We start from the raw sequence: 23,494 nt of genomic DNA on the forward strand, positions 1-23,494 counted from the left end.
CATATTGCCACCCTTAGAAGCCCTGTACCCTAACACACACACACACTGCCCTGGCATGCTGAGTGTCTGGGTACAAGACTAAACAGAGAGACAACATGGCACACATCCCTGTGTGCCATGCCCACAACCTACACTGCCCTGGCATACATCCGCCACCCCTCTAGCTGGGTGCCCTATGCCAGTGGTGTGGGCACAGAGGCAGGAGCCCTGTGCCCCTACAGTACCCAGGTCCATTCCTGGGCCCTGTAAGTGCAGTGCTGCCATTTAAGAGTACATGGTGCTGGGAGCTTGTCAAACACAAACTCCACAGCACCATAATGGCAGTACTTAAGACTGAGAAGTTTGGTATCAAACTGCTCAGCACATTAAATCCACACTGATGCCAGTGTGGGATTGAATGTACCAAGCACCACAGAGGGCATCTTAGAGAGGCCCCTTGAAACCTAACCTACAATCCACATCTGTGCTGAGGCTGCCTAGGCTGCCACACAGCAGACATGTTGCTGGACCCCTGGGTAGGAGAGCCCCTGCTCTCCTGGGTCTGCAACAATGCACATCCTGGGCGAGGTGCTAAATCTCCTCCCCCAGGATGGATAGGGGCAAGCTTCAAAGGCATGCCGCCTCTGTGAGCTTCCCCAGGCCACTGCAACCCCCCACTCTGGCGGTAAGCTTGGCCGGAAACCCCAAATAAGGACAGGGGATGTGCCAGCCTGCCAACCCCACCCCTAAGGTGGGGGAGGCGAGGTGAAGCACATCCCCGGGCTCTCTCCATCTTGAAGATGGGGAGCCCTGCCCAATCAGGATTAGACTACTGCCCCCCCTCCCACAGGAGAGAGGCAGGATAGGGGGTGTACCCACCCAGGACAGGGACCCACAAACCCCGGAGGACCTCGCTACCTTTTGACTCTAAGCCCCTGGGACTCTCATGAATAGAGGCTCTACTCAAAATCGACTTCTAATCCCTGGCAGCAGCCCGGAACCGCGAACCCAGCACACTCTGCACCAGCCAAGCCTGGCCTGTGCCGGAGTGAACAAAGACCACAAGTATGACCCCACAGCGACTGTGACCCCGAGTCCGGCATCCAAAGACCTCCCTCGACACTCCTGAAGTAGCCTGCAGCCTCAGAACAAGGTGCCCCCCCAACCGCGATCAACAGAGGGTAAGATTTCCCGACACCAAAAGGCACCCCGGTGCCCCGCGGCCCCCTGTGCCCAATCCCGGGGTACCTACCTATCCTCCAACTACCCAATTTACCTCTCGAAGTGGTGGTGGCACCTGAAGAATCCTCGTCCCTGAGCTTGCAGTCTTTTTCTAAACCGGAGATTTCCCATTGAAATCAATTGAGCGCCGAAGGCTCAAAAGCACCCTGCACCCAGCCGCCCGAGTGGCCCTGGCAGTGTAACCTTTGCACCTATCTACTTCCCCATTTGCCCTGAGCAAGTGACCAGGAGCCCAGCTCCCACAGCCACGTGGCCTGCTAGTCAGCAGCCACCAACCAAGGGCCCCCTGCCTCCCTTAGGATAACATTGGGCCTAACTCACTCTGCACCCGGCGGCCCCTGTGCCGCTGAGGGTGTAACAACTGTACCTACCTGACCCTGGGAGACCCCTGAGTCTGTGCCCAAAACCTTAACTTTGCCAGTCGAGTACTTACCTGAAAGCTGATTACTTAATTTTCTCCATAGGGTAACATTGACTGGTTTTTCCTGAAATTTCTTCTAAGTGTGGACTTTTCAAAACTTAAAATATTCACCAAAAATCAGCCGAGTAACGAAAACACTCACCTGCTCTTAGGTGAGTTCCCAGTGCTGGATCTTGGTGCCCACCACTGACTCTGAAAAATACTTACAACTGTACTTACCAGTAACCCAATTTTCTCCCATAGGAATTCATCGACCGTTTTTCTGTGAAATTTCTTATGTGTCAATTTCTGCAATCTTTAAATATACTTTAAAAATCGTATAATATCTGAAAACGGAATTACTTACCTGTTTTGGATAAAGGTCCCAGTACTGAGGCTAGGCACCCAGTACTGGATTGCAAAAGTAACGAGAACATACTATGCCTGCAACTTGAATTTTCTTCCATAGGGAATCATTAACTGTTTTCTATGAAATATTTTCTAAGTGTCAATTTTTAAAATAGCTAAATATTGTCTAAAAATCATAACAGTAACTAAGTCGACTCTTATCACTTGTTTCTAAGTACTTACCCAGGACTGAATCTAGGATCCAGTCCTGGAATTCCAAAAGTAATCCTAAAAGTAATCTATTGCAAATAACTTGAAACTTCCATTGAACTCAATGCATTATTGTGTTTAAAATTGTGTTGCCTATTGCAACCACTTGTAACTTTCCACAAAAGTCAATTGCATATTGCAAAAGTATTTATATAAAGCATCTCATTCTGAGAAAGTATATTTTAATGCCTATTGTTGGTTCTAAAATAAAACAAGCATATATTTTTTATATATAAACCATTGGCCTAGAGTTCAGTTATTGAGTGTGTGAGACCATTTGCTGGCTGAGTGTGTGCAACAAATGCTTTACACTGTCCTCTGATACTGCCTTACTGCTCGACCAAGCTACCACTTTAGAGAGTAAGGTTATATCTAACTTTAGCCTCTGCCAAACCTCTGGTGACTGTGGACTCTGTACACCCTGTACCTATTTGGGAACAGTATATACAGAGCCACTTTCTCACAGTGACCATCGTGTTATCTCATAGGTAACTACCACAAAGGTTTGCTGAGCAACATGAGCTTTGCTGGCTGCATAGGGGTCTCAAATAAGGTTGTCATCACAGTTCGGCGGAGGGGAGGGCCTAGGAAGTAGCATTATATCTCCTCTGTCCCATGGCTCCAAAATGTCATCTCAGTGATGGGCTATTATACTTTTATTTGTGGGAATTGTTTTATTGAAAATGATAATCTGTGTTTATTGAAAGCCAAAAGCTATCAGTGTAAGAAACTGGCTCTATATATACTACACCAAAATGAGGTATTGTGTGTATAGAGTCCAAGTGTCCCCAGAGGTAGGCAGAGGTTAAAGTTAGATAGAACCTTACTCTCTAATAGTGGAAGCTTGGTCGAGCAGTAAGGCAGTATCATAGGACAGTGTTAAGCATTTGATGTACCCACTCAGTCAGCAAATGAATTCACACACTCAAGAACTGAACTCTAGCCCAATTGTGTTTATATAAAAATATACTGTTTATTTTTAGAACCAATGAAGCCTGGTAGAGGTAAGCATTAAATACTTTTCAGTAATAAATTACTGGATATAGAACAGTTTGAAAATGCAATAGAAATTGTACTTTTTTTTTGATTTACAGGGGAGCAGTAGTATGCAACACTTAGCAAATATAGTACATTGAAATGAATAGGCTTTTTCAGTAAATTGCAGGTAAGTTACTTTTTACGTTACTTTTCTAACTCAGTGATGGATACCTAGATTCAGCACTGGGAAATTTCCTGCAAAGAGTTGTGTAAACACTTTTGGTTATTTGTGCGATTTTGAAGGAATATTTGTAGATTTCAAAACTCTACACTTCGAAACTTTTTAGAGAAAAAGTGTCAATGTTATCCTATGGAGGGAAAACAGGGAAACGTTCTCAGGTAAGTAATCGGCTGTGGGAGTTAAGGTTCTGGGGTTAGACTCAGGGGTCTCCCAGGGTTATTGATGCACTGTTGTTCCACCCTCAGCGGCACTAGGGCGGCCGGGTGCAGAGTTTTGAGGCCCAATGTTATCCAATGGGGGGGATAGGGGGCCTCCGGTTGGTTGCTGCTGGCAAGCAGGCCACGGGGTTGTGGGAGCAAAACTCCTAGGGTTAAGCTCAGGGCAAGTTGGGGACCAAAGTAGCACCAAAGGTGCACCCTCATCGGCACTAGGGCGGCCTGGTTCAGGGTGCTGTTTTGACGTCGGGTGCCCTGTTGTTTTCAATTGATAACCTCTGGGACAAAGAAACACTGCAGGCTCGGGGACAAGGATCTTCCAGGTGCGACCACCACTTCGAGGGGTAAGTTGGGATTTCATGGGTTGGTTAGGCACCGTTGATTTGGGCACACAAGGCCGTGTGGCGTTAGGTGCAGGGGTGCCTTTTGATGTCGGATTTTCTTACCCGCTCTGGTCGCGGTAGGGGGGGTCCTCTGGATTGAGGCTGCAGGCGTCGTCTGGAGGCTTGAGGCAGGTCAGGGGTCGCCGGATCTCGGGGGGGACCTCCTCGTGGTGTTTTTCCTCTCAAGCTCGGGCCGGATTCAGCGGGTGCAGAGTGGGCTGGATTTGCTATCTCTGGCTGGCACCAGAAGCTGCAGTTTAAACACGTCCGGTGTTCACAGGAGAAACAGTCTGGAAAGTGAAGGCAGGCAGGTCCTCTGAGGTTTGTGAGGTTGCTGGCTGCTGGACACGCCGGGATTTCGCAGGAGCAGGTTCGAGGGGAGACAGGCCTGTAGGGCTGGGGCCAAGTCAGTGGGCATCGTCCTCTTCTTAGCTCTGCACGGCTCTTCGTCCTTCTTCTTGTAGGTAGGCTGGATCTGAGGCAGGAAGGTTCAGGGTGCCCCCTAAATACTAAATTTAGGGGTGTTACAGGTAGGTAAAGGGCAGGGACCAATGGGTCCCTTCCCTGGGGTGGGTACACCCCCTATTCTGCCACTCTCCAGTGGGAGGGGGGTAGGAGCCTGTCCCTGGTTGGCTGAGTCACCCCCATCCTCAAGATGGCGGGGACTCGAGGTTGTGCTTCACCTCGCCTCCCCCACCTGAGGGGTGGAGTTGGCAGAGGTGGGCACACCTCTCTTCCTCACTTGTTTTTCCCGCCGGTTCTCCCGCCCAAAGTGGGGGGTAGAATCGGTGGGGACCAGTTGCTGAAAGCAGCAAATGGTCTGGAGAGGCTCAGAAAGGCGGTATGCCTTTGAAGCTTCTCCTTCATGGACCCTACCCATCCTGGGGGAGGAGGTTTGCCACCTCATCCCAGGATGTTCATTGTTTCAGGCCCCCGAGCGCAGCAAGCTCTCGACCCATGGGTCCAGAAACATGTCTGGTGGTGGCAGCCTAAGCAGCCACTCAGTCGGGTCACTAGGAGTTGGTCGAGTTTCAGGGGGCATCTCTAAGATGTCCTCTGTTGTGCATTTTACATTAAATCCCACACTGGCATCAGTGTGGGTTTAATGTCCTGAGAAGTTTGATACCAAACATCCCAGCTTCAATTTAGCCACTATGGTGCTGTGGAGTTTGACAAACTCCCAGCACCATATACTCTTAATGGCAGCACTGCACTTACAGTGCCCATGAATGGGCTTGGGCACTGTAGGGGTACAGGGCTCATGCACCTGTGCTCTCACCAATGGCATAGGGCACCCAGCTTGAGGGGTGATTGATGTATGCCAGGGCAGTGGTTTGTGGGCATGGCAAATAGGGATGTGTGCCATGTTGACAATTCACTTTGTTCTGCACCAAGACACGCAGCCTGCAAAGGCAGTGTGTGAGTGTCAGGGTACAGGGCCGCTAAGGGTGGCACAATGAGTGCTGCAGCTCTTAGAGGTCTTCACTGGTCACAGTGACTTGGGTACCTGTGGTATCATTTACCAAGGGCTGACCTGTGGCCAACGATGCCAATTGGGTTAGTTTTGGGGAAAGAACACAGGCCCTGGGAGCCTGATTGGCAGGGACCCAGGGCACACCAAGGAAAAGTGCATCCGGAGTCTGGCAAAAAGTGGTGGTTTTACTGCAACAGAAACCCAATTTCTTACAATCGGCTACTAACACTAGTAAATGTCCTTCCTCCTGTGTATCCGCTCATTATTTAATCCAGCCTGTGCCTTCTGATCTTACAAGCACTCCGCGAGTCTTCACCAAGGTGCTGCCTGTGATAGGATCCTCCCAGGAATCAATTATTTCCCTAAGTTTGATGATTGGCACCTGAAAGTTGGTTCTGCCACTCTGGTTTTGGATTGTGTTGCTGCTTCCTACTCCTACAACTTCAACTGGCGTCCTCCATCAACCAGCAGAACTTGCAAATAACTCCAGCTCAGTGGCTGTTCTTCATTTGATGTACCCTGGACATTCCATGGATGAGTGCTTTTGCTCTGCATTAAAGCATCTCATACATTTGCTTTGATCCCCAGTTTTCAGACTCCAGAGATAATTCTAGATCTGTTGCCTTTTGGGCTTGATGTCCTCATGCATCCTTCTGGTGTCCCCACCCAGTGGTTCATGAGGGCCTCTTAGTGATGCCTGAGATGACAGTGGTTTCAGGAACAGGTTAGCCTTTCCTCTCACATATGGACCTTCCTTCCAGTCCTTGCAAACCTCGATTGGTGGATGTTCCCTGCTTCACGATTGGTGATCCCTTCTGTCCTCCTTAGGGTCAGAATGCCATTGTTATGGTTGCCTCATCATTATGCTGAGGCACTCATCTGGGAGATGAGGAAACATGGCCTTTGATCACCATCAGAACACCAATTGCACATCAGTTTTTGGGAGCTTGCCTAGCCATGAAGGTGTTTTTCACTTCCATATTGAGCTGTTTTGCAAGTTGTTTCTACATCTGTTCATGACCTCAACATACAAGGTGGGGTGCTTTCCTAGAACCTATGATCTAATGCCTTGCATGTGTGGCAGCTGGCCTTTCTTTGTGGAAGCCCATCTAGCATGTACTCTGAACATGAAGATGGATGCCTTAAGTCACCTGTTCATGAACGATTATAAATGGGAACTCCATCTGAGGTGACAGGCATGGCTGTCTCCCAGCTGGAAATTCCCTGCATTTATCTATTTGACTAAGGCTCTGAATAAGATATGCCATCTCTTCTGTCCAACGCTTCCAACCACATGGTTCTCTGGGGGATGTGGGAAACTTGATCTTGGCAGATGGCCTGCCCTTGCATTCCTTCTGATTGTGCTAGTCTCGAGAGTTTTGCAGAAATTGTGAGAGGAAGGATTTGCAGTGCCAATCTGTTGGAACTCCTTATTTGGCTCCCTCTCCCGGACAGAGTAGGCTGCTTTTCAGCAGGAAGGTTGGGTCTTCAGTGGCTTCATTTGCACCATTGACAATTGAATGGTGCCAGTTTGAGGCTTTCAACCTACACCAAGAGTACCGGATGTCTTTTTGGCTGTCAGAAATATGGTCTACTGATTTTGTTTGTTTCCCCGGAGGTTGCCCTGTGATATAAATGCTTGAATTCCTCGAATGTGAAGCAGTGTTACCCTTTTTTAAATATTTCATATATTCGACCTGAAGGTGTGCCTGATCTACCTTTGCATATTAAAAGAAACAAAATAGAAAAGGTCTACTAATCTGGTTATGCTGGGTGCTGGAACAAGTTTGTCTCTTTGTGCCAATGTGTAATCTTAAATCCTGTCATGGCTTTATGTGCTTTCCCTCACTCAACAGATTTTAGCGGTTTCTAATGTGATTGAATGCTTGTCTGTGATGTCTGCCTTATTTACTTGCCTGTCAGCCTTCTTTGCTCAGGTCAGCATTGGTATCTCATTTGTTTAAAGTGTACTATAAATGGTCTCGCCCACACCTTTTGTTGTTTTACAGTTGGATTTAAATTTGGTTCTCACTTTCCCCATGGCATCACCGTTCAAAATGACACACAGTTGTTCTATTTCTGACTCTCAAAACTGTCTTTTTGGTGGTGATTACTTCAGCCCATAGGGTCAGAGAGCTGCACTCCCTTTTAGTTCAGCTGTCAGTTACTATTTCTTATCCTTTCATATTGGTCCTGCCTGCTTGACCCTCCTTCATGCCAAGGCTGTGTCTGCCTTTCACAGAGGCAAGTCTATTGCTTTTCTATCTTTCTTTTCCCCTCCTCCTCCCATTAAAGACACATAGGGGTTACAAAGGCTGGACCAAAGTTGGGCTCTCTGTTTACATCGATCCAATAATATCAGACAGGGTGGATTACAAGCGGTTTGTTGGTTTTGCTGAGGCTAAGATATGTAAAGCAGCAATCACGTGCACATCAGTATCAATAAATAACTTTATTCAGTTCTTTGGACCATAAAAGTGCACATTTGCAAATGTTCAGGTATTTTATTTATTTATTTATTTATTTATTGGGTTTTGTATAGCACAAACTTGACCTAAAGGTATCAGAGTGCTTCACAGAGTTAGCATGGTATCAATTACAAGAGGTGCATATGAAGTACATACAAAATATGAAGTACACAGTGACAATCCATAAAAGATGAGTACAATAGGCAGTAGAGTATGTGGACTAAGTTCTTGGGTAGTTATGGTAGCACATCAGCAGCTACATGAGATGCATAAGGAGAACATTCAAAATACAGAGTGACAATGTATAAAACAAGAATACAATAGACAATCGGATATGTGGACTTAATAGTTCAAAGGTAGTTATGGAAGGGTGTTTTAGTAAGTAGGGGGCGTATGGCACAGTTTTTCCCAGGGTCATGGTGTTCGGGTTCATTGGAGAATGTGAAGAAGGCGCATCAGACAAGACAGTTGATTTAAGGGGGAAGGTTTAGGTATTTTTTAAGAATAAGTAGTTAAAGTTTTTTTTGTGGAATGAAGAAATGAATAATTGTCACGTAATCCTGTGACAGGGAGTTCCAAATTCTCAGAGCATTCTCGGAGAAGGAGCAGGTGCATGGTTTTTCTTTCTTAAATTTAGGCGGAATCAGCCGTAAAGTTTTAGAGCTTTGAAGAGGTCACTTTTGGCCATTATTTTATAGTTTGTTTGTGAGGTAGACTGGTTTTTCAATTTAGAGAGCTTTGTGGGTTATGCAGACTGTCTTGAATATGCATCTTGCCTCGATTGTTAGCCAGTTGAGTCTCATGGGTGTGGGGTGATATGGTTGGATCGACTCTCCCCAGAGGGTAGTCTGGCCGCTGCATTGAGTGTGGCTTTCATTGGGATGAGGTATGATTTAGCTCATGGTCGTTTCGTTACCGTAGTTCAGTTTGGAGAGGACTAACGACGATCTTTAGGTCTTCGAGTGGGATAAAAGGTTTGATTTTTCTAAGGTGCTTTAGCGCATAGAAGGTCCTTTTCTCTGTGGCATTAATGTGCTCTTTCATGTTCAGTTTTCTGTCAAGTGTAATCCTTAAAGATTTAATAGAGTTGGAGATGGATATTTTGCAGTTTAATGCAGTAAGGTTGTCAAGCCAGCTGTGGACAGGATAGGACTTATCTTTTGGTTGGATAAAGAGGAGTTCTGTTTTGATTGGGTTGAGATTAAGGTAGTTGCTAGTCAGCCAGGATTGCACTATGTAGAGAGTTTTGTTTAAGAGCTGAAAGTCATTAGCTGACGAAATTTTAATGTAGAGTTGGGTGTCATCTGCATAAAGATGATAGGCAGCATAAGTAAACCCAACAGGTGATAAGACATTTATCTTGCATCATAAATAGTTAATCATAAGGCTTCCTTTAGCTCAATGGCACCTAACTTCTAAGCGAAAGATCCAACAAACTGCAAAAACCTCAAACAAAGTCCTTAAAATTAGGTTAAGAAAGGGTCAGTAATGCCATCTTGAGAGTCTAAACTTATAAATGTTATTGAGGTTACTTCAGGTAAGTTAAATTACCTTTAAGATACAATATGAAAATATTTTTAATTTAGTCAGTATACGAGAACCAAATCTATAAAAAGAGCATTAAAAACAATTTGCCCGCGATTAGCATAGTATTTTAACTTGCATACCTTATGCAGTTCAAAGGAATCATAAAAGTGTGTATCTAATAAAATTCTGTACATTTGACTTATAACTTCTAATTTATACGACATTAAAAAGTATAAAAATGGGCCTCCCAAATCAATATTTGCTGCGAGTTCGGAAGGCATTCGGGATAAAATTCAGGACTGCATGGATGACCTCTTTACTGCCCAGGCTGCGTAAATAAGCAAAAGCTCATTCATGTGATCCAATTTCCAGCCCCCCCCCAAAGCTGGGCGTAAAAATTGCCTTCACTGTACTGTTTTTAAAAAGTGCTTTGAGATGTAGGTCCATCACAAGGATAATGAGGCATTGAAGAAAACAATGTGCCCTTAATAAGAAATTCTGCCAGAAAATGTAAAGTATCTAAGCAGAATCTGACCAGCAAGAATTTATGACTCATGTACAATTATTTTTAGATACAGAGCAGGATTTGAATTGTGATATAGAGGTTCGTGTGTATCCTCTGAAGCCCTAGCTGTATTTTTTTGTCATAGGAGTGGTACGAGTGTGCAAGGCAAAACATTATTTGACCTTTGGCACTGCACTGGTATTAATGGCATCTGATAGAGACTACTAGCCGCAGATTCCTTCATGTAGAATTATCCCCAGGCGTGAGACTGGATTCGGAAACGTTTTTGCCACAGCATCCCTGCGCGCCGGGGCGACATCACGCGACTCCGCCCAGGCGTCGTCCGCGTACGTGATGTCAGCGAGGTCACATAAGACCCGCTCCGGCGCGCCGACGTCCGTTTTTTCCTTTTCCGCTTGCAACGAGGATCCGATCCTTGCTACGGGCCTGTTTAGGGCCCCTTTTTCTTCCATTTCCTTTTGGTACAGAACAGTGTGCGAATGCCTTCGGGCTTTAAAACTTGCTCGTTTTGTGGGCGCTAATGTCGGCGACGGACCCTCACCTCATTTGTATGTGGTGTTTGGGGGAGTATCACGGCACCACAGATTGTGCGGCGTGCCAACAGTTGAAGCCGAAGTCGCGGCGGGAGCGCTGGGTGAAACTTCTCTCGGCGCGTCTCTCCAGGTCGACGTCTTCCCCTCGGTCTGCTTCGGCGGACGGCTTCAGATACGGCCGTGGTAGTCGTCTTCGCCCTTCTCCGATGTCACGTGAGCGTCGATCCCCGGTGGGTAAGTGTCGCAGTTTGTACCCGGGGGCTGGTTTCTGGCCTACCGGGGACGTGTACTCTCTGCAGGTGATGCGACCACGCGGGTCGTCCTATCCACCGTTTCCCGGTGTTGGGGCATCGAGAGTCCAAATGGAGACATACGTGGCGGCTTTGCAGGCCTCGCTGGCATCTCCTCCTCCTTCCCCTCCTGGGGCGTCGGCGGATCCCTCGCCCTGCGAAGGGCCCGCCGCGGCGACACCGGTGGCTCCGGCCCAGGCGCCAACTGGTTCGGATCCAGGCTTGGAGGATGTGGTGCTGTTGGGGTGCGGCTCTTCTGGGGCACCTCCTTCAGGCCACAGCGTCTCTACCTCACTGCAAACTCCCGCGGGGGTCCCTGTGGTGTCGCGGGAGGTCGCCGAGGCTCGGATCGCATCCCCGAGCCCCTCTCGGTCCTTTGACAAGGTGGTCCTGTCTAAGGCCGAGGTGATGCCGGCAGCAGCTGGACCGTGCGGAGCCACAGGGGTCGGTGGACCCTCCTTGTCCCGCTCCGGGCCGAGGGAGGACCCCTCATCCCTCCCCGGGCCCCTCTCGTCCCTCCCCACAGGCGGCTGCCTCGTTGGAGGGCGAGTCGGAGGTTGAATCTTCCCTGGCGCCGCCACATGGGTTGCCGAGCAATCTTCGCTTCATTCTGGGCCGCGGCTGGCGGAGGGCTTCTTGCCATTCCCCAGGCCCGTCGCGTTCGCCCCCACGCAGGGGTCGGGACCACGTCATTCCGGTGCGGCTCCAGCTCAACTCCGGTCTTCACTCCGGTCTCCGGTGCGGGGTGACTTGGTGGTACCTTGTCCAGTGATGCCGGATGGTGCCGACATCCTGCCTCAAGCAGCGGACTCTACGGCTCCGCGCAGGAGTCGTACAGCGGATTCGTTTTCGAACGCTCCTTCTCCGGAGGCAGGCTGAATATTGGTGTCGTCCTCCCCGGAGACTGGTCACCGTGTGGTGTCTTTCTCACCGGCATCGAAGGGCGGCTCCCTGCCCTTCCTGAGGCAGAGGTGTTCGTCGGAAGAGCGGAAGGTCCCTCATTCTAAGGCTCCTTCTGACTTCCAGGTCTGGCCCTTGCCTGTCCCGCTTGGCCTCGGGGACGGCCACCTTAGTTTGCAGCCGTCGCCCACGGAGGTGCTGCTTTCTCCACTGCGGGCCCTACAGAGGTGGGTGCGGCCTTCGCTCATGCGGTGTCCACGGTTGTGGGCATCCTGCGCATGGGTGACCCGGTGGCTCACTTTCCAGCGGACTATCTATTGAAGGTCCTCCACCAGGGCTCTGGTGGGAGGGAAGTCTTACTTCCCTTTGAAGGTTCGCTCCTTTCTTCCTTGACGGGGGCTTGGAGGCGTCCTGCCTCAGGGGACCCGGTGCCTCAGCATCTTCTGCACTGGCACCTCCCGGCGCCGCGTGACCCGGCGTGTCTTTCCCTTAACCCCTCAGCCGCCAGCCCCCTTTTGCAGACTGCTTTTCCCTCCCTGCAGCCACTGTTGACTTCGCCGTACCGAGAGGCCCTCTGGCTGGACTCTTGGGGGCGCAACATGTTCGCCTCAACCAGCGCGAGCCTGTGGGCCCTTGACACCTTGTGTGTGCTGGCTAGGGCCTCCTCCTGTTTGTGGGACTCGGCGGAGTCTCTGGGATCTGCAGCGTCCCAGGAGTCTGGTCAGGTGGACTTACGGCCTCATGCATTGTTTGGCCGGGAGCTTGTGTTGTTTATTCTCCGCTCCGGACATCTTAGAGGTGCTGGGCCGGGCCATGGCTTCCTCAGTCGCTCTCCGTTGCCATGCTTGGCTTCGGGACGGAGTATTCCCTGAGAATATTCGGGAGCGACTCATCGACCTTCCGTTTGATGGCAGCCTGTTGTTCCATGCCCCGGCCGACTCCGCCATCCAAAGGCTCTTGGCGGGGCTCTGTCCTCCTCCTCCTCCTCCTCCTCCTCCGCCTTATCTTCCTCCTCCTCCGTCCCCTTCTCAGTGACTTCTGAGTTGGGTTGATTCTGGGCCTTCTAAGGCCAGTTGTTCTGGCTGTGGAGTGTTTTTTCTGGCCGTTTGCGTCCTTTCTTGGGACTTTGGCATTGTTGGCTGCTGGACGGCCCTTGTGTTGATTGTGTGTGGGTTCTGCAGGAGTTGTTGCGCGGACTTTGCCCTGAGATTGGGCCTTCTGCTTTGCGGGGGTGTTTTTTTCCCCGTGGCTCTTTTGTTTTTCCTCTGCTGCGGAAGTTCTTCCAAAGAGGGTTCCCATATCTTGGGACTTAACGTACCCTATGTGGGGTAGTGGTAGCTGTCATATAGCTTGCGCTCTGCTAGAGGGTTCTGGTAGCCTTCGGGTGCCTGTTCTCCATGGCGTTTTGGTAGGTTGCTTTTGCTTCCTGAGGTCCTGTGCGCGGCCACTCATAAGTGGTGTGCCCGGGAATCTCCTCCTCTCCCTGCTCCTGTCCTGAGGTCTGGAATGATCCTGTGTTCTCCCTTGCTAGGCGTCGCCTACTCGGCCTTCCTGGGTCCTCGGGCTGTTCTTCTTGCTTCTGGCGGCTTTGACTGCCGGCGCTGTTCTGGCTGGCAGGCTGCTCTCCATCTGGAGTGGGTGCGCCTTCTTTTCCCTCGTTTCCTTGGGCCCTCTAGGCTGCTTCTTCCGCTTTTCCTGTCTTGGCTTTGGGCGGAAGCTATGTTGCCTTGTGGTGGAGTGGGGTGCTTCGGCCTCTCAGTCCTTGCCCTTGGTTCCTCTGCTGTGAGTGTTCACGGCCCGCCCTTCCTCCCCTATTCTGCGAGGACCCTTGGGTTGGTCTTCGATACTTGGCTCCCGGTCGGGAGCTGTGTCTCCTGTGAGTGCCTTCCTTGTTCTTGACGGGTGGCTCCGTCTGGGGGTGGTTAATTCCTCCTTTGGAGGATGGGGTTCTGGTGCTCCAGTGTCCTGCTGCTCTGGCTACTCCAGGTTTGGGGGGGGGGGGATTGCTTTCTATCCCTGTCCTCCCACACCTCCCTCCCTTCCTTCCATTGCTATCCTCTGATTGAGGGTCATCTGGCCTTGTCCTGCCCTTGTCCCTTGTGGGTGGTTGCCCTCTAGGTTGGAGGGACTTGGAGGTTTGTTGTCCCTGTCTGTCTTGGGACTGGTCCCATTCATTGCTCAGGATGGGGGGGGGGTTCTGCTCCGTGTGCCATGACTTGTACGCATGTTCTTTGCATCCGGGGCGCAGGGATGGGAGGTTGTCTATGTGCTGGCAGGGCGACTGCGCAGGTTTCTACTTCTTTCTTCTTTCCCTGCCCTTGGGTTCTGCGGTGTTGGCATTACGCTGGTGGTGTTGTTAGTCACTGTTTCTTTCCAATTTTTCTGCTCTTCGCACACTGTTCCCATGCTCCACAGTTTATCTGGTGGTTCCGCGTTGTGGTGCTGAAAAGTTCTCCGAAGAAAACTGACGTAGGCACGCCGGGGCAGGTTTTATGTGACCTCGCTGACATCACGTACGCAAACGACGCCTGGGCGGAGTATCTTGATGTCGGTCCGCCCCCGGCGCACAGGAATGCTATGGCAAAATAGTTTCCGGATCCAGTCTCACGCCTGGGGATAATTCTACGTGAAGGAATCTGAGGCTAGAATCGTCTCTACCAGATACATCGTTACCGAAGGTAAGTAACTCGTACGTAGGGCATGAAAAAGTACTCTGGAGTGCCTAAAGTTATAAAGGTGTCTCTAACTAACTTTTAAGCCATAGTATAACTAGGGCCCTATCTAGGCCTAGGCAGTCAGTCAGCACTAGTTTGCAAAAATGGGCTTCTGAATTGTTAGACTCTGAGCCATAGTAAGAGAGGCTGCAATCGGATATAGTCTTCTATGAACTCCTGACCCGCATCTTTATGGCAGAACATTGTGGGGGTTGACTGTGGGACTGCAAGAAGCCTTCTCAGAAATGTATTTTCTAAAAATTGGAGGCAATTACTGTTGTAGCCCCACACTCCAGCTACAAAAGAAGCAATAGATCCTATAAATACATAGTAGTTTTCTTCCTGGTTTGTGCCCACATTTTTTGGCAAATCTAAAAACAGCAACAATGGACCTTTGAAATTGTAAAACCGTGATGCTTGTTAGAAATTGCCGGTAAAAACCAATATCGACTGGCAGGCACACCTAAATATGTAAAGTGGGGGACTTTTATGTTCTCTAAACCATCAAGCACAAATGTCCTCATTTTGGTTACTTTCAGACACATTTCATTATGAAAGATTTTGTTCTATTTGTCCTGAGGCCCAGCTTAACCATGAAAGTGTTGAAAGCATCCAGCAAAGATGAAAGGCCATTAACTGTCCACACTATGAGAACTGTGTCATGAGCATAGAGTAGTACAGGGACATGACGTACTCCGATTTTGGATAGGTCTTATCCTGTACTACACAGTTAATAGTCTATGAAATAATGGCCATTAATGTACAAAATAAACTGGAAGGGGGCAAGGACACAGCCTTGCCTTACCCCAATTGCTGATAGAAATTTCTCTGTGAGGTCATTTTCTTTACTGTAATGGATTTTTGCTGAGGTATGGGCATGAAGCCTATGAAGCAGTGTTATGATTGCAGTATCCACCCCTATTTGTTCAGTAATAACCAAAGGTTTTGACCTATTCACTGTGTCAAATGCGCATGTGTGCTCCATAAAAGCAAGATGCGCACAACGTTTTTTGCCTTCGTGTACTTTTTTACTATCTGCTGCAAGTTCAGATTCTGCTCCATGTGTTGTAAGGCCAGGGCGGAACCCATAGTGGACATCAGAAAGGCTTCATGTTTCAGCTGCCTAATTTTGCTAAAATAACTCTTCCTAAGATTTTCACTGAGCAATCCAAGAGAGAAATTTGGCAATAGCAGTGGAGTAGGCCCATATCTCCCTTTTTAAAGATAGAGACTATAATTGCCTCCTGCTATGTCTTAGCTAGTGGACCCACTATTGGAGATCTTAAAACATTATTGATTAAAGACCCCCATAATTGCGGGAACTACTTATATATGTTGGATGGAATCCCATCTAGGCCCAGAGCTTTCTCAGAGGGACTGCTTTGTAAAGCCTGAATAACATCTAGGAATTAGATTGTCCGGCTGAGTGCAATTGCAGATTCCAGATCCGGAGCCGAAGGAATTTCAACTCTCCAGTACGCGTAATCATTCTGATCATTGGTGCTAAAGATTTTCGAGAAATATTCCACCTAATTCTCTGCTGATAGAAGGGTCTCTACTTTGGGTATGTCATCTCCTAGCAAGTTTGGCCAATGAACCACTTGCCAGAAGGCTCTCGAATCTTTCTTGCACATTTTACAAGGGCCTTGGTGGTGTCTACTTCCTTTACCCATGGGCATCATATGCTGATATTTGCCAAGTGACTACCTGGCCTTCACTGCATATTTTTGCCAAGAATAATTGCATGGCGACTGACAGACTAATGAACACTTTGCTAGGCCTTTGCTGCATGACTTGCTTAATCAGCACTACTCAGTCATGCTTTGAGATTAATTCATAAGATGATGAATCTACAGGCAGAAATTTCCATTAGAAGAAAAAGTTACCGGGGTAACACTATGTTCATGGCATGTGTATCTGTAGATATGCTTGCTCTGCATACTCCTGCCATCTTGTGTTGGACTCGGATGTGTGCAACTTATTTTTCTTTAAAGAAGTCTTTCGAGTCACGAGGTACGGTGACTCCTCCATTGACTGGTAATGCGCATTGGCGCCGACTCCATAGTTAGTTGTCTTCTGCCATTGTGGTCGGACGTGCAGCCAGGGCTCTGAGTCGACGCCACGTGGTGGTCTTCTTAGGTGCCTCTCGAGTTCTCCATTCACGGTAGCCATAAAACTATCCTTCAGTTCACCAACGTTTTCTTCTTCCCGTTGTGGTAATCCCTGTGTGCCCTGCCCACAACCTACACTGCCCTGACATAAATCAGCCACCCCTCTAGCTGGGTGCCCTATGCCAGTGGTGTTGGCACAGGAGCGTGAGCCCTGTGCCCCTACAGTACCCAGGTCCATTCCTGGGCCCTGTAAGTGCAGTGCTGCCATTTAAGAGTACATGGTGCTGGGAGCTTGGCAAACACGAACTCCACAGCACCATAATGGCAACACTGAAGCCTGAGAAGTTTGGTATCAAACTGCTTAGCACAATAAACCCACACTGATGCCAGCGTGGGATTTAATGTACCAAGCACCACAGAGGGCATCTTAGAAATGCCCCCTGAAACCTAACCTACAATCCACGTCTGGTCTGAGAGGCTGCCTAGGCTGCCACACAGCAGACATGTTGCTGGACCCCTGGGGGGAGAGCCCCTGCTCTCCTGGGCCTGCAACAATGCACATCCTGGGCGAGGTGCTAGATCTCCTCCCCCAGGAAGGGCAGGGGGAAGCTTCAAAGGCCTTTGTGAGCTTCCCCAGGCCACTTGCAACCCCCACTCTGGCGGGAAGCTTGGCCGGAAACCCCAAATAAGGACAGGGGATGTGCCAGCCTGCCAACCCCACCCCTCAGGTGGGGGAGGCGAGGTGAAGCATATCTCCGGGCGCTCGCCATCTTGAAGATGGGAGGCCCTGCCCAATCAAGACTAGGCTACTGCCCCCCTCCCACAGGAGAGTGGCAGAATAAGAGGTGTACCCACCCCAGGACAGGGGCTGATTGGTCTCTGCCCTTTACCTACCTGTAACACCCCTAAATCTAGTATTTAGGGGCACCCTGAACCTTCCTTCCCCAGATTCCAGATTCCGAAATACAAAGAAGAGCAAGAAGAAGGAAGACTTGCCCTGCAGCTGTAAGAAGAGGAAGACACCAACTGCTTTGGCCCCAGCCCTACCGACCTGTCGACCCTCGAACCTGCTCCTGCTCCAACCCGGCATCTCTTGTGGCCAGCAACCTCACAAACCCCGGAGGACCTAGCTACCTGTTGGCTCAAAGCACCTGGGACTCCCCTGAGTAGAGGCTCTACTCAAAATCAACTTCTAATCCCTGGCATCAGCCCGGAACCGCGAAACCTACACACACTGCACCCGCCAAACCTGGACTTCCCTCGCCGCTAATGACGACGCCTGCAGCCTCAGAACCAGGTACCCCCCCAACCGCGATCAACAGAGCGTAAGATTTCCCGACACCTAAAGGCACCTCTGCACCCGGCGCCCTGCGGTCCCCTGTGCCCATCTCCTGGGTACCTACCTATCCTCCAACTACCCAACTTACCTCTTGAAGTGGTGGTGGCACCTGAAGAATCTTCGTCCCCGACCTTGCAGTCTTTTTCTAAACCGGAGCTTTCCCATTGAAATCAATTGAGCGCCCGAAGGCTCAAAAGCACCCTGCACCCAGCCGCCCGAGTGGCCCTGGCAGTGTAACCTCTACACCTATCTACTTCCCCATTTGCCCTGAGCAAGTGACCAGGAGCCCAGCTCCCACAGCCGCGTGGCCTGCTAGTCAGCAGCCACCAACCAAGGCCCCCCTGCCTCCCTTAGGATAACATTGGGCCTAACTCACTCTGCACCCGGTGGCCCCTGTGCCGCTGAGGGTGTAACAACTGTACCTACCTGACCCTGGGAGACCCCTGAGTCTGTGCCCAAAACCTTAACCTAACTCGAGTACTTACCTGAAAGCCGATAACTCAATTTTCTCCATAGGGTAACATTGACTGGTTTTTCCTGAAATGTCTTTTAAGTGTGGACTTTTCAAAACTTAAAATATTCACCAAAAATCAGCCGAGTAACGAAAACGAAAACACTCACCTACTATTAGGTGAGCTCCCAGTGCTGGATCTTGGTGCCCAGCACTGACTGTGAAAACCGTACTTACCAGTAACCCAATTTTCTTCCATAGGAAACCATTGACTGTTTTTCTGTGAAATTTCTTCTGTGTCGATTTCTGCAAACTTTAAATATTCTTTAAAAATCGTATAAATTGTGAAAACGTAATTACCTACCTCTTTTGGATAAAGGTCCCAGTACTGAGTCTAGGCACCCAGTACTGGATTGCAAAAGTAACCAGAACATACTATACCTGCAACTTGAATTTTCTTCCATAGGGAATCATTGACTGTTTTCTATGAAATATTTTCTAAGTGTCAACTTTTAAAATAGCAAAATATTGTCTAAAAATCATAACGGTATCTAAGTCGACTTTTATCACTTGTTTCCAAGTACTGACCCAGGACTGAATCTAGGATCCAGTTCTGGAATCTCAAAAGTAATCCTAAAAGTAATCTATTGCAAATAACTTGAAACTGCCATTGAACTCGATGCATTATTGTGTTTAAAATTGTGTTGCCTATTGCAACCACTTGTAACTTTCTACAAAAGCCAATTGCATATTGCAAAAGTATTTATGTAAAGCATCTCATTCTGAGAAAGAATATTTTAATACCTATTGTTGGTTCTAAAATTAAACAAGCATATATTTTTTATATATAACCCATTGGCCTAGAGTTCAGTTATTGAGTGTGTGAGACCATTTGCTGGCTGAGTGTGTGCAACAAATGCTTTACACTGTCCTCTGATACTGCCTTACTGCTCGACCAAGCTACCACTTTAGAGAGTAAAGTTATATCTAACTTTAGCCTCTGCCAAACCTCTGGGGACTGTGGACTCTGTACACCCTGTACCTATTTGGGAACAGTATATACAGAGCCACTTTCTCACAACCTGTGGTACTATTTACCAGGGGCTGACCTGTGCCCAGAGATGCCAATTGGGTTTAGGCTTCAATGCAGTTTTAGGGAAATAACTTGGGCCCTGGGTACCTGATTAGCAGGAGCCCAGGGCACACTCAGTCAAAGCACATCAGCAATTCAGCAAAAAAGTGGGGGCAGCCATGCAGAAAGAAGGCACACCGCAGCATAATGAGGCATCCTGCACCGCTTGCCTTACCTTCCAGTCAAAAAAGACAATTCAAAATCGTAACCATAGACTAGCTCGGCTTGCCATGGCAGAGCATCAAGATGATGTTACCCTCTGAGATCTTTGGGGAAGATATTGAAGAAGAGGAAGTGGAAGGAGAGGTTGACCTCCTTCAGTCCAGAATCTGTATCTCCATCGAGCTCCGCGATCCAAGACCCGTTGCTGACTTAGAGCCAGTATCAGAAGATAACAGCTGTGGGTACCAATATACACCAAGGCACTCACCACCACTCCAGAAGCCAGGCACTGAGCCTGCAATTGGGGACACAGCCTTATGGTCCACCACTGCCTCCCAGCCATGGCCAGCACCGTTCTAAAGCTTCGGAGCAGGCCTGGTCTTCAGCACCGAGCCAGCCACATAAGACCCAGTTTGTCTCATCGCGACACGTCTATCGACACCTTCTGGTGGCACGACATCTGCTCCGAAGGATGCCTCGGAGCCGAAACAACTGTCTTCAAAGATGACCTTGGAGCTGAAACAGACTTCTAGTGTCCAGCGATCTTACAACTCCAGGTTATACACAGGGCAACCACCTTTCCCAAGGTGGACCTACACACCATACCAGAAGAGAACTTCTTATTGGTAACGCTCACCAGAACCCAGTGTGCCGCCCAATTCTTACCTGTACTTAAGGGAATGCTTAAGCCTACGCAGGAGGTATTCAAAGAACCTTTCAAGGCCAGAATTGTCACCCAGAGAAATGAGAACAAATTTAAGCCTTCACCCTCTGACCCACCCTACATTAGAGGACAGCTCCCGCCAGACTCAGTGGTTGTGGTCCCTGGAATGCTTTGCCACTGACAAGAAGAGTAAAAGATTGACGCGGCGGGATGAGTTGCTTCACAATTAACCTGGGCGGAGCTGGCGTAGTTGCACTACACGGAGCTCCACGGAGTTGGGCAAAAACTCCCTGAGCTCCACTCCGCTCCTCCCTGGCTAATAAATATAAAAAATAATACAAATTTGATTAAAAACACTTGCCTCTATCGTGGCATCTCTGGGCTGCCCTGCTCCTCCTCGCTGTGGTCTCTTCTGCAAACTGAAACCCCTACGTCAGACGTACGTCTTGCAGAAGTGCTTCCTCATGCGCAGTCCTACCACAGCGAACGTCTGACGTAGGGGTTTCTGCGGGAGAGACCATGGCGACGAGGAGGATGCCGTGATAAAGGTAAGTGTTTTTTTTTTCAATATTCTATATTTATTTTTCATATTTATTGGGGGTGGGGGGGGGGTGGAAGCAGGGAGCTTACTGTGGGCCCAGGGCTGAACTCCGCTTCGGAACACGGACTTTGCAAAAATCCACACGCTTCGCCAGCGGAGCGGAGTTCTCTGCCCACATTTACTCACTGGCCACAACTCAGCATGTCCCAGTTCTGTAGGGGTTTTTGGATGAGGTATGACTGTGATGGCTGGCACTTTAGTTCCCATCATTCCCGATGGCACACTTTGCACAATATGAGATCAACATGTCTAACGCGCCGCTGTGTGGGGGACAGAGTGCTGTCCCATGTTGCGGGAATGCGGCTGAGGCTAAATTTTCTTACCTTTGGTCTACAGCATGATTGATTAACATTCAGTGGGTTTACATATTTTTGTATGTGCAACAGAGAGGTAAGGCCTTTGAAGAAGTAAGTGTTGGACACCCGCAAGGGTGGTCGCAATTACACTTGAGCGAATATTATTTACATCTGAAAGAGACACGTTAGTGATAGATTCCTTACCTTAGAATTAGCCCCAGGCGTCAGACTGGATCCGGAAACCTTTCGTCAGCAATTCCCCTGCGCGTTGGAAGGTGGCGTCGGCCGGCTCCATGGTTGTCGTCGGCGTTGTGATAGCCAGGATGAGGTCGGAACAGCTAGTTAGACGCCGCCTTCGCGCGCTGACGTCAGTTCTTTCTTTTTCTACGCCAGCAAGCGCAGATCTGGAGAGAGCGATACCCCCAGTCAATTTTTGACTGAGTGTTTTGGGATTTTTGTCTCTCTTTTTTTTTTTTGAGTCTTTGACTCTTGGTGTATAGGGATGCCCGGTTTCAAGTCTTGTGAGGTTTGTCCCCGCATGATGTCGGTGACGGACCTGCATCGTGAGTGTCTCTACTGCCTGGGGCGCGACCAGGACCCCACGTCGTGCCCTGACTGCCAGGCCATGGCTCCGAAAACTTTGCGGGAGCGGTCCCGAAAGTTGCTCGAGGCCTGGGAGTCGGCTCCGTGCTGTTCACGGTCCCGTGGGAGGTCAAGGGATCGGTCGCGGAGCCGCCACCATCGTTCGAAGTCTTCGGACTCGGGGTCAGGTAAGACGAAGCACAAGAAGTCGAAGAAGCGGCATCGCTCTTCGCCTAGCCTGTCTCGCAACACGGCTGAGGGTGCGGGTGGTGCCACCCCCGCGGCTCCGGCGGAGCCTACGCAGTTGCTGGCGGCCTACCCTCCTTTCCCGGGTCCGTCGGCGACTCCGGCCCAGCTGAAGGAATTTGTCAGCCATGGCCTGCCTCTTTGGCCCGTCGGGGCCCCGCCGGTGTGCCTTCGGGCCCAGCAGGTCCGACTGTGGGTCCTCGCCCTTTTTCGTCGAATGGCTCTGGCCCCGACGTCGTCGACGGCTCCGGCACCGCGAGACCCCCATGGATCCCTTTCTCCATCCTCCTCCTTCTTTTCCGGGTTACGCAGCCCAATGCGAGTTAGACCCGGACTGGGCAGAGGATTTGGAGGAAGTAGGTGATCTGGATTTCTCTCCAGAACCTGGCGCACTATCTCCTTTTACCAGGGCTACGGAGGAGGGTGGTACTTATTCAGTGGTGTTGTGTAGGGCAGCGGAGGCTCTCCACCTCGAACTCCCTACAGTGGCCGTCAGGACCAACCTCCTGACAGAAGGGCTTTGGCCGGCAGCTTCCTCTGCGGAGCCCCTGCTGCCCTTTAATGATGCACTGTCAGTCGCTCTTTTGGACAACTGGGCCAGGCCCACCACAGGGGCTCCTGTGGATAGGAACATAGCCTGATGCCATTGCCCGGCCCTGGGCGACCCCATTTTCCTCTCCCAATACCCTACCCCTGAGAGCTTGGTTGTCCAAGCCTCTGCGTCCCCAATCGCATTCCCTTCCGCACCTCCGGACAGGGAATCCAAGAAACTGGAGCAGTTTGGGAAGAAGATTTTCTCTTCTGCCAGTTCAGGGTTGCGGTCTGTGAACACTGCATGCCTCTTGGGCAGTTATTCCCACTCTGTATGGGATACGGTGGCGCAGGTGCTGCCTCAGTGTCCGGAGGAGGCCCTCTCCCAAGCTATTGCTGAAGGGAGAGATGCAGCCAAGTTCACGATTTGTTGTGGCCTTGACACCGCCGACTCGCTGGGCAGAGCGATTTCCACAACAGTGGTGGTAAGCCGTCACACCTGGCTGAGGATGACTGGCTTTTCTGGCGATGTCCAGAACACTCTGATGGAATTGCCTTTTGATGGCACTCGTCTTTTTGGCGCGTTGGAGTGCTTGAAAGGACTCGCGTACTACAGCTAAGTCCTTGGGCCTTTCGGCCACACGCACTCCTTCGGCTTCTGCTTTTCGCTCCTTTCGTGGCCAAGCAAGGGGCACAAAATATGTTTTTTTCAAAGCCACAGGCCTGTGCAGCAACCGTCTCAGCGCAGCCGCGGACGTGGGACCCGCTGAGGTGGGTCACGGGGCCAGCGGGTGGGTCAGTCCACCACCTCCACTGCCTCCAAACATTTCTAGTTCGGTGTATCTGAAAGAAACACGTTAGTTAGATTCCTCACCTTAGAATATCCCCAGG

At 49.8% G+C, this 23,494-nt stretch overlaps 1 protein-coding gene across 1 annotated transcript in view; it reads left to right on the plus strand.

The window, feature by feature from the left end:
• XRN1 (5'-3' exoribonuclease 1) overlaps nucleotides 1–23,494 on the plus strand; it is a 1,184,094-nt gene that overhangs the window by 621,728 nt on the left and 538,872 nt on the right. The window lies entirely within an intron of this gene.

The sequence above is a fragment of the Triturus cristatus genome, chromosome 11, assembly GCF_964204655.1.
Source record: "Triturus cristatus chromosome 11, aTriCri1.1, whole genome shotgun sequence".
Taxonomy (NCBI): domain Eukaryota; kingdom Metazoa; phylum Chordata; class Amphibia; order Caudata; family Salamandridae; genus Triturus; species Triturus cristatus.